This window comes from Poecilia reticulata, linkage group LG7 (genome assembly GCF_000633615.1).
Source record: "Poecilia reticulata strain Guanapo linkage group LG7, Guppy_female_1.0+MT, whole genome shotgun sequence".
Taxonomy (NCBI): domain Eukaryota; kingdom Metazoa; phylum Chordata; class Actinopteri; order Cyprinodontiformes; family Poeciliidae; genus Poecilia; species Poecilia reticulata.
In genome coordinates, this window is record NC_024337.1 from 3,589,823 (window position 1) to 3,600,835 (window position 11,013).

General features: G+C 40.1%; 1 long non-coding RNA gene across 2 annotated transcripts; it reads left to right on the top strand.

Moving 5' to 3' along the window:
- Window positions 1-1,235: 1,235 nt before the first annotated feature.
- Window positions 1,236-10,586, top strand: LOC103466924 (uncharacterized). Of its 2 annotated transcripts, none has more exons than XR_534005.1 (3): window positions 1,236-4,774; window positions 5,753-5,875; window positions 10,509-10,586. It is a non-coding gene; the product is annotated as an uncharacterized LOC103466924 (long non-coding RNA). The 2 variants fall into 2 exon arrangements; XR_534006.2 differs by lacking the exon at window positions 10,509-10,586 and adding an exon at window positions 7,931-9,104.
- The last annotated feature ends 427 nt before the right edge of the window (window positions 10,587-11,013 follow it).

The following is an 11,013-nucleotide window of genomic DNA, read 5'->3' on the forward strand; positions in this document are numbered from 1 at the left end:
TAGATAGATAGATAGATAGATAGATAGATAGATAGATAGATAGATAGATAGATAGATAGATAGATAGATAGATAGATAGATAGATAGATAGATAGGGTGCTGCAATGTTGACACCTTGAGATGCCATGAGACCTAAATAATGAACATCATGGCATGGATGCATCCCAGTTTTCCATGACTGGAATATAAGCATTCATTTTATATTTTAAACTAGTTATATTGATCCTGTATCCAGACAGAGGGATAATCAGTAGCTTAGCATCATGACCTGTTTGTTCTGAAGATCCTGAAGCTTCTATTTCATCTTCCTAACATGGCACCTCCTCACCCTGACTCTCATACTGACAGGAGGAACCACAGAGCTCTGTCAGGTTAAAGCTCATCTTCTGGTTGGGATATTTTTCCTCCAACAGGTTCCAGAGGAATCACCTCAAACCAGATGTTGGACTGGATTTTATTTCAATGTCATTTGTGAATGTTAGAGCCTCATTTTCAAAAATGGAGCTATAWAGGTTGAAAAAGGTTATCATTTTGGAGAAAGTCTCATCAACATCAATATTTCCTCTAAATAAGAGGCAAAAAAACAAAATTGTTTGATAAAGAAAAAACCTCTCAGACTCTGAGCCTGAAGGCACCAAACTATTTTTTATATTAGATAATTAATTTCATTTCACATAATTATCGTGGTAGAAGCCATTTTTTTGTTAAATACTTAATGAAACGTATTTACCGTGTTTGATGTTTGTTGTGATCGACATATACTCACAAAGAACGAGGTAATTAGTAAAAGTTTGTCGTTTGTTGAATGTTCAGAAACTACAGCGGCTGTGATGCGCCAAGCAAAGGTAAAACAACCTGAACAGGTGATCAACCTTTTTACTCTCCGTCTCTCTCTGCCATTTAAGCACACCCGTTGCCATGGCAACCTCCTGCGCTGAACAAGCAAACCAGAGATTATGTTAAAAACGTTCAGTCCATTATGATATTAGGTTTTCAGGCTTGATATTTATTTTCAACATTAAACGGCTGCACAGTGAGTTCCAGCCGTGAACTCACGGCTGCACAGTGAACCCATTCATTTTTTACAGCAGACAGCCGCTCCTCTCTCTTGCAGGTACTTCGTACCCCCGCTAAATCTTTTGGGGGTACGCAGTACCCTGCTGTACCCCCTTACTTTCACCCCTGCATTTAGCCTTGGTTTCTAATAATCTCACTTGACTATTGGATGCCTCCACTGTCCCTTGAATGTGCCAGTAGTTGAGTGGCATTCGTTATCCGGATATGCAGAGCAATGTTCACAATGAACGATTCATCAGTGTGGGATGTGGTTAAACTACATCCTTTCTTTGCCTTTTTGTGACTTCCAATCTCTCTGTATTTCCATTGCAACCTGCTGGTGACACATTGTGACACGCTTAAGCTCGGTGACCACTTCTTTCTGAGAACACCCTCTCTGAAGCCTCACAATGATGATGTTGATCGGTTGTTAGGCGTTGTCTTGTCTTGAACAGCATGATGAGGAGGACTGTTTAAATACCATTTCTGATTGAATCAGGGAAGTTATTGGTCAACTCGTGGGACAAAACAATGTTGTCCACAAGAACTTAAACACTGAACAGATGGATATATGAAATTCAACATTTAGAGAAGGTTACATTAATTTAATCTGAGTTAATCTTAGATTCATCTTGAAATTTCATCTGAAAGCTGAATATGCCTAGCTTCTTATGAGTAGTGCATATTCAGAGGACGATATTGGAGGTAAACCTGGAGAATATAAAGAGACAGAAGTCACCATGCTTCTGTAGCTGATGCCCCTACAGGTGTTAGAGGAGGGGATGATGGTTCTGCTGATACTTCTGGTGACAATGCAGGGAACCGTGATGCGAGTTTTGATAATGGGGTATGACACGGGGGACAAGGACAAGGATGACAATGACAAATTATGCTGTGGTTGAAGGCTTGGACTGCGAAGATGCAGAGAATGAAAACTGGGGATATAGAGGCTGTTGATGGCAAATATTCCTCTGCTGCTTAACATAAGGGAGGAAAAGATGAACGTGGTGGTTCAGATGATGTTAGTGCATCTGGAAACCTGCTTCACTCTCAAAGTTTACCTGAGTTCTTTCTTTGATTTTTTTTTCTCTCTCTTTTGCTCTATTTAAATGTATATTTTTGTATTTAATAGGGTTTTGAGATCATGGGCTACCCATAGTTTATTGATAAAGAATCACTAGACTTGTTCTTTGGTCAACTTAGGACGATGTGTAGTGTGTGACCCCTCTGTTATCTCGAGACAAACAACAAACAAACATCTTAGTTAGCATTTATTGGTGTTGACAAGCAGTCTTTTACCAATAGGATAGGTCAGAGAGAGATGTATGAAGTTGTGGTCAGAACTAGCAAAAGGTAGAAGAGACACTTATGTGAGAATACAAGAGAAGAATAGTTTTATTGTGTAGTTTAGTTGTGCAATCAGCAAGTTGTTTAAAAAAGATTGTATGTGTGCAGAGGGACACATGATTAAAGTTCCCACATTTAAAACTGAATGAATATGTGTTTTCTCTACATTATTACATACGGTTGGCTCATATGCAGAAGGAGAAACATAAACAGCTGTGGAGTCAAACGGGATTTCTCCCAACCAAAATTAGGGTCTCCTACTGATTTATTATGACTTCCGTCTCCTTATGATGGCATGATCTGGTCTATACTATCTATTCCTGATGAGCAAGAGAAGCTTTGTTTTACACATCTAATCAAATACCTCTATAGCAAGGAAGCTGGTAATGCTGGTCTTCAAGTCCGTCAGTTCCAAATAAGGGCTGAGGCGTACTCCACTGAAAAAGCTCCGGTCAGGGAGTTGGTCGTCACTCCATGTGGTGAGGAATTTCAAAGAAATTATTGCCCTTGTTCTTGCCATGACTGAAACCCAAAGCTTCCTCATAAACGTCTTCAGACAAACTTTGGAGCTTCGATAAACTAGACAGGAGCATCCCCTGCCACACCCATTTAGTACATGGAAAGAAAATTTACACCAGACATTTTGGCACATATAGCAATGGGGCTTCAAGCAAGAACTTCAGTTTATCGTTGGAAACACAACAGGAGTAGAGTGAGGATGAGCGGAGTAGAGTCATCCATCAATAGAAAAGGAGTGATAATGTCATGGAACGTGGTCTGTTCAGGCGCTGTGTTCCCGATGAGTAGGGTTCCTGTAAAGGAACTTAACATTTGCCAGCTGATTGCAGAACTGTCAAAGGTTCTCTCAAGCAAATGTTCAGGTGTACAAAAGACGGCTTTCCATCGAAACAGCGGGACATAAAGCTTTTTTTGGAATGAGTTTTCATGATATGGTTCGAAATGTTTGGCCTCAGCTATATATTGTACCCGTAGCCCTCATTGTCAAGACATCAAAAAAAAATTAAATGACAGTTTAGAGGCAGATTTGGATTCTAATTGAATATTCTTTTCCTACAATTATTTCCACGTTTTTAGAATATTGAAATGATTCCAAAAAGGAGTTTCTCTCATGTGCATACATTACACATTTTGCTGCAAAATGTTAACTCTCTATGCACAAATCAACCATTGACAAATCCCAGAAGTAATTTCTTAAATGCCACAAAAGGCTTTGACATTTAGAAAGTGCTTGTAAATTGTGAACCTGAGAGTACTAAACTAGCTAATTTGTTGCTAAAAAAACCCATGCATCTCACATGTAATTTTAAGGTTGTTTTGTAAGTTGTTGTATATCTTTACTCTAAATACCTTTTGAATTAAATTGTTCTGGACTCGTAATATTTTCCACATATCATCACAGAGGCTGTCATAAATCTGAGCCTCTCACCCCCAGATTTTCAGCAGCTTGTACTCTGAACAATTGGTGTAGACACTGCAGCCCTGCTGGGGCATAACAGAAAGCTGCTGATGCTGCCAAAACCCTTTTTTCCATCAAGATGTCCTGGAATGTGTTCTTGTACGAAGCCTCTTGAGTGAAAGGGAGCATATGATGTAAATCTTGTATTAGCGACGGGCTCCAAACGTCGGTTGTTTTCAGATTAAACTTAGTTCTGCTGCGCATTGTGATCAAATTGGTTCTGAAATCAGTTGAGCACACTAATTCGCATACAGTTACTCACGTTTACATGGCTTCTTATCCTGATCGTGGTGTTTGTTCTTTACTTCATACACAGACAGTTAAAACATGCACAATTTTATAGACTTATTTTTGTTGAAGAAAAGCCACAAATCCACCTGTGTTAGGTTTTAGCAAAATAATTCAAAGGAAAAAAAAAACATAAAAATGCCTGAAGGTGAGTGGTTTAGCAATATATCAAACTTAAAGTATTGGTATCAGAATAGGTATTGAATCCATCTCAAAATGTGCACTATTGCACACCTAACTCTCTAAAACTGCTACTCCAATATTTTTGGCAGTTGTGATTTACAATATAGCTGCTTTTTTTTTAAATCCTGTTAATTGCAATGATCCGTTCCACCCTGGTTCTCATCATCAGGTGCTTTTGTGCGTTTTTCCCAAACAATTTAGTGTCAGGGTTCCTGTGCGTGTGCGTGTGTGTGTGTGTGTGTGTGTGTGTGTGTGTGCGCGTGCATGTGCGTGTGTGTGTGTGTGAGTGATGCATCTGTTCCAGCGAAGATCTTGGTGAAGAACCTGGGCAGCTTACACAGGTGGATCTCATCTGCCTCATCAGTGTTGGGGATAAAGGAGCAGCAGAACCTTCACTCAGTGCTGGATGATTAACGTGCACCGGTAGTCTCTCTAGCTGTCTCTTGTAGTTTACAGTACTAGTTTTTTGATCTGTCTCTTCAGTAATTTACCGGTGGTCTCATAGTCCCTGTGTTTTTCAGTGTTACAAGAAACTCAAAGTAAAGAAAAATATAAGAAAAGCGAATATTTCCACTTCAAATATTTAACTTAAACACAAAAAGCTATACTGAGCTTTGTGGGCTCCATTGAACCACTGTATGTGCATATGCATGTATGTACTGTGTTTTAAACCTAAACTGCTGCAGCCCCAATGTAGTACAATTATCTGCTAAAAGGATAGAAGCCAGTGTAGCTACCTGAACAAATGAGTTCAGGAGTTTTTAGTAAGAACACACAGTTGTTTGTGACAAACGTTCTGTCTGTACATGTTTCTCAGTGAGTTTTCTACTCAGTCTGCTGCTTTCTGCCCCGTTATCAACTACACATTTAGTTAAGCTACTGTCATACATTAGTGTGTTGCTGTAGAATTGTAATGAATAAATAGCTGTTGGTTGAAATGCACTTTGCCACTTCGACCAACCTGATCAGAACCTTTGTCTGACTAGGGAGCACAGAGGGATCATCAGTCTGTGTCATGTTGTTATAGCACACACTGTACTGCACATATCGCCTTCAGACGGCAAGAATGTATCATTCAAACTATTTACACTGTTTACAGTTAGGCTAATAAAATAATTTACAACCCTTAGCCACTGTAACTCATCCATGCAGCGGTGAGGCGTCTGTAAATACCAGAAGTTTTATTTTCAGAACAGCGTCTCTGTATCCTGCACCACCTGCAGTTAAACCTGCTGCACTTTTAATTTCAGAAGTCTTAGCTTATCACCTACCTTGACAGCTGCAGCTACATGTTCATTTGTCCACTAATTACCAAACAGGAAGAAGTAATTGTACTTCGTTTGTCCTTTTTTCGCTAAATATGAATTCCGTTCTGGGTTGTTTTTTTTTTTAAATTTACAGATTTAGAAAAACTCCGTTCTGGCACCATTGCTCATCGTGGAAATGTTTATCTGACTTGAAGGGACTCTGTTTATCTCATTGACGGCTGATCTTACTGTGGACAAAACTGCTTTAATATTCCAAGTAAGCAATGCCCGGCTACCGAAGTAATACATTTGGGTCGACTTATGTTATCACCCTGTGATAAAATAATACACTGACAACATGCTGACTAATGTTAAAACGACAAGATAAATGGAGGTAGCCACGGCAACCAGTGACAGTTTAAAGGCCAGCCAGCTCTCTCTGCAGTCAGGTTGCGTGCGCATCTGCTGTGTTTACAAATAAGTTCTCTATTGTTAGGTGTCTTTTTTGTGACTGTTCTCTAGTTCTTTGTCCATACAGGACACTTTATAAAATTATATAAATATTCTTACTGCTGCAGTGGTTGTGACTTACTGGGACGTATAAAATTAACTAACATTTTCTACTCTGAGAAAATCCACCTGAGGAGAAGGCACCAAACTTCAGGCAGGTCTGAACAGCCCAGGGCACAACCAGGCCCCATGTCAGGACTTTAGAGCAGAGGTCACTCTTAGCACACCTCACACAGCAAGAATAACTCTGAGGTTTTTCTTTAGAGACATCACAACAATCAAAGCATCCTGAAGTTGCCAAAAAGGGGGAAATTGGGTCAGAATGTGTGATGATCTTGTATGAACTAAGCTAAAGCTCCTGGATTTTCATTGTTTACTTGTTTCTACCATTTCTCTGTTTGCTCTCCAGTCTGTTTTCTTCCCATGTTTCAAGACCCGCTCTCTGCATTTGTTTTGCAAGTTATTTTACTTCACTAAAATGTTCCGTCTCACCACAGTTCTGCTCTGCATTCAGGTCTTTTTTTTTTCCAACTTACAACATGACATACGGTGCATAAAGAAATTCAGCACTTCGGCAACTCCTATCTGTTGTGTCCTGCAAGTTAGCAAACTGAAAGAGAGCCAATACACTTTTTTTCCCCCTTGCTTACAACAAAGACAGATTGGAAACAGATTTGAAATTCTTCCAGTGGCAAAAATACACCCGGTTACAATGTGAAAGCTAAAGCAATAGAGCCCATCACTCTTACTGAGGTAGCAGCTGGTAAACTACAAGCAGCGTGCCTGTGTGTGCTGACTGCATGGCCAGCTGACTGACCAGCAAACCTCCATGCCTTTTCATATCACACATGATCCGGTGCAGGTCTTGTGCGGCTTCAGATCGTGCGGCTGAGACTGCGGAACCAAACGGGTGTGGTTTCAACATTCATCTGCGTTAAACATTAGCGGGATCTTCCCTGAGGAGAAACCTACACACAATAACTGCGTTTAAATAACAAATCTGCATAAAACGTTTTCCAGTAGTCTGCTAGTGTTGAACAAACACAATCTCACGGTTGAGGCGTTTCCATTAATTAAATAAGAAATTCAAATAAAATCACACGTGAATAGCTAGAGCAGTAAACCACTGCGTCAAACGTTCTCTGATGGTTCTTTCATTGTGAAACAGACCTGGGTTCAGAGAAAAGGCTCCATTATCCACTGATCCTCCAACTGATTTTTCCACCAAAGTGGTTCTAGTGCTTCATCAGGCCCGGTGCTAACAGCAGCTCATCACCAGTTTGGTCAAGTCCTTTTAAATACATAAATATAATGTGTGATTCTTCAGCTCTTCCCTCAGATCCATTTCTCTCATTTGGATTTTGCCAAAAAGTTAAAAGTCAGGATTCTTGGATGCTTTGATTTGTGGTTTTGTTACGAGTCATTTATGGTTCATAGTTTTTACATTATTAGTTATTTCTAGTAGGTTTGTCTTCTAAGTTATTCTGGCTGTTTAGGTTTCTGGCTCTTCATTGTCCTCTGATCGTTTTAACTCAGTTCATATCTGTTTTTGCACAAGTTTTGTTTTGTTTTTGAGAAAATAAATCTATTTAATGTCACACTTCAGCAGTTGTCTGCAGTTTGGCTCTCTGAGATCCACCATAATATTAAAGTTCATTATTCATCTTTTTACTCTTTTATATTCCTTTGTGCTTTGCTTGAAAAAGCGCAAGTGCATTTGTTTTCCATATGATTACTTCATAAACTTTGCTGCATTTACAATAATTTAGCAAAAGAAGTTTGACGCAAATCTTCCTGTTTTAATCTGCTGCCGTCTCTGCAGGCCTTGCTGATACTGAGTTGCTGTCCAGGAACAGTCGGTTTGAGCTGAGCAGGACCCCTAGAGCCACATTCTAATAAACAGCATGGGGACGTTTAGGACTGCGTGCATGCAAACATCCTGTCTATCTCTCTTTATAACGAGCTCACACTTTCCTCATACACAAACTCCCTGTAGTCCAAAACAGCTTTGGACAGCAAACCTGAACCGCCCAGGGCTGCAAGGACATGCTGCTGCTCCAAACTTGATGAAGCATTTATTAATGGACGGGGAGTTTGTCAGTGTGTGCGCCACGTTACACGCCTGCGCATACAATTCTGACTTGTTTAAAGGCCTGGGTGGCTAATGTAAAGAAATGATTGCACAAAATAATAGTTTTGCTTGGCAGAATAAATTTTCAGCTACGCATTTTCTTTGATTATCCATATCTGTCAAACACGCATACACACACACACACCCGCACACGCACAAAGGAGTACGATGCCACAGAGCCTCAGAGGCCCATTTAGTGGCTGTGTGGATTTGATGAGAAGGGCCTTTTGCTTTATTTAGTGAAGTGCTGCCTAATATGATTATGGTCAGCATGCCTCCTGTTCTCTCTCACATTAGAGAACACACTGGGAGCTATTACCCGAGTCCCTGATGACCGACCTCTTTCCTGGAGTGAGAGATACAAGAGACACCTTGGTGGGAAAAGGAAAAAAAATAAAATAAAATGCACGGTGACTTAAAAATCACCACAGTGTAAAAATCTGCAGACATTCTGCAGAACAGCTTCAACACGACGCCAATTCATTTGACCTCTTCAGGCATAACTAATAGTCAAGACTGCGCTCAGGCATAACTGATCATCTGTCATTGTCCCACAGAGGTCACAGTTAATGGGATATTGGCAGACAGCGGCCTTGATGTCCATGCCCAATGAGGAGGGAGCATTATGCATTGTAAAAATGCTACAGAGCTGGGAGGTATGGCGTTTCACTGCACATGCTGGAGCTCATAATGCAATGACAAATCATGAAGGATGATATTACAAGTGCAAGACTTACCCCAGCACTCTCAGCGCCGGTTGTAATGGATCACAAACATCTGGTCGTTGGGATTTTCTTGGGCTGTACGGACTTTCACTCAGAGGAAAATACACAACAGCAGCGGTATGATGATGCGATACACCCATAAGAAGAGGCAATTCAAGATCTGAATTGACCAGAAGGAGCCTAGAAAAGATTTTTTTTTTCATTTTGAGCAGAAACAAAATCCCAAGTATTTATTTTAACAAGCAAAACTGTAGAAAATCCCAGTTTCTTGTTTTATTTTCCAAGGACAACGTGCCATTTTATACCACAGTAAGTATGTTATGTTCAGTAAGAAATTTGGCAGCAGTCGGTCGAATGAGTTCTGTTTTGGAGAATCCCAGAAAAATCAGGTCAGAATCAAGCTAATAGCTATACTCTGGTGACTGAATCTAGCAATAAGAACTTCCTACTTTCTAGATTTCTCTGTTGAGTCGAAGCATTAAACAAGGACAAGTTTCACTGTGAATCAAAGCATAAAACGCAGATGTAACAAAGAGCGAAAAGATGGAGCATTTTGAACAAAGCAGTAGTAAAGACCTCTTGGAACTTTGCTTTTTCACTTTGACTTTACCCAAGCCTCTGCTTTGTTCCTCTACATTTGGATGTGATGAGTCAGGAGCCCCCTGGGGTCCACTGAGCCCATGTCATTCACATTAGTCCGAGATAACTTTTGCCTTCTGAGATGGTGCATTATCCTATTGGAAGCAGCCATTAGACGATGGCAAAGTGTGGCAGTAAAGAGATGTACATGGTCAGCAACAACAAACACTAAGATATACTGTGGCTTTCCAACAATGATTGATTGGTATTAAAGGGCTGAAAGTGTGCCAAAGAACATTCAACCCCACCATTACGCTGGCAGCAGCAGCAGCCTGTGTTGTTGACACAAATCAGGTCGAGTCTATAGATTCATGCTATTAACACGAAATTCGGAGGCCGCCATCTGCTGCTTCAGCAAAAGTGGAGATTTATCAGTCCAGCCTGAGTTCTTTCAGTCTTTGCTGGTCAGATGCTTTGGTCAGTCTGTGGCCACTGCAACCCCCGACTGTCGACGGCCCCTTTCTGCTCAGAGCAGCTGCTCGTCTGAGATATTTGTTATATTACCAGTGGTGTTTCTGTTCTTCAAGACATGAACAGACATGAACAGTTTCTTTCCTTCCAGGGATATGATTTCATTTGGTGTCAGCTTTTTTGTCATTCTATCATTTTTATTGTAATAACAGTTAGTCTTTAAGTCTTTTATACATCTGATTTGAGCGTTCAGTTCTTTTCGGTTTCAGTGTTCAGCCTGGTGATACTCCAGCGCTTCGTGTGCAGATGCTTTCTGTGTTTTCCAAAAGTTGCTCTTCCTTTCTAAAGTGTTTTTCCTGGACCACTGGGCCTCAGCGACTCTCCAGCTGACCCCGTTCAAACGGACAGTTGCAGGAGTAAATTTTACAGTGGAGCTGAATCGGAACAATGAGTCCAGAGAAGCTTCTCTGACTGCAGTCTCTTCGTCTCTGCAGACGCAGTGCAGGGAGCCGTCACAGAAACTGATGAATATGTTCTTACTGCCCCCCTCTGGTGTCTCTCAGCATTGCGTCTTCCAACAATCTGAGGCGAAAATAGAGATTTTCCATCCACTATTAAAACCTTAGAAAAATATATTTAGTGGATTTCCATTTTTTATTATTGATTTGTCATATAGTTAGGAAATTAAATTAAAAAATCAGTTATCAGGAAAATCGTTTGAAAAAAGGAACTTAAAGGAATTTGATCAAAATTTAAGTTCTTACAGGAATTTTTGAAAATTACTTTGACAAACTAATGGTTTCTTTACACATGTTCCAATTTTATTTTTTAAAGTTTGAAACACTGAAGCTTTATCTACTTTTCTACATGTTAATTTACTCATTAAAAGATTGTAATAGTTCAGACTCTCGTAGATGTTTTGTGAATAACTCAACTACACCAGAGTTATTCCCTCAGGTTTTGCTGACGGCCAGTGAAAAGGCATCAAAAGCTTCATTC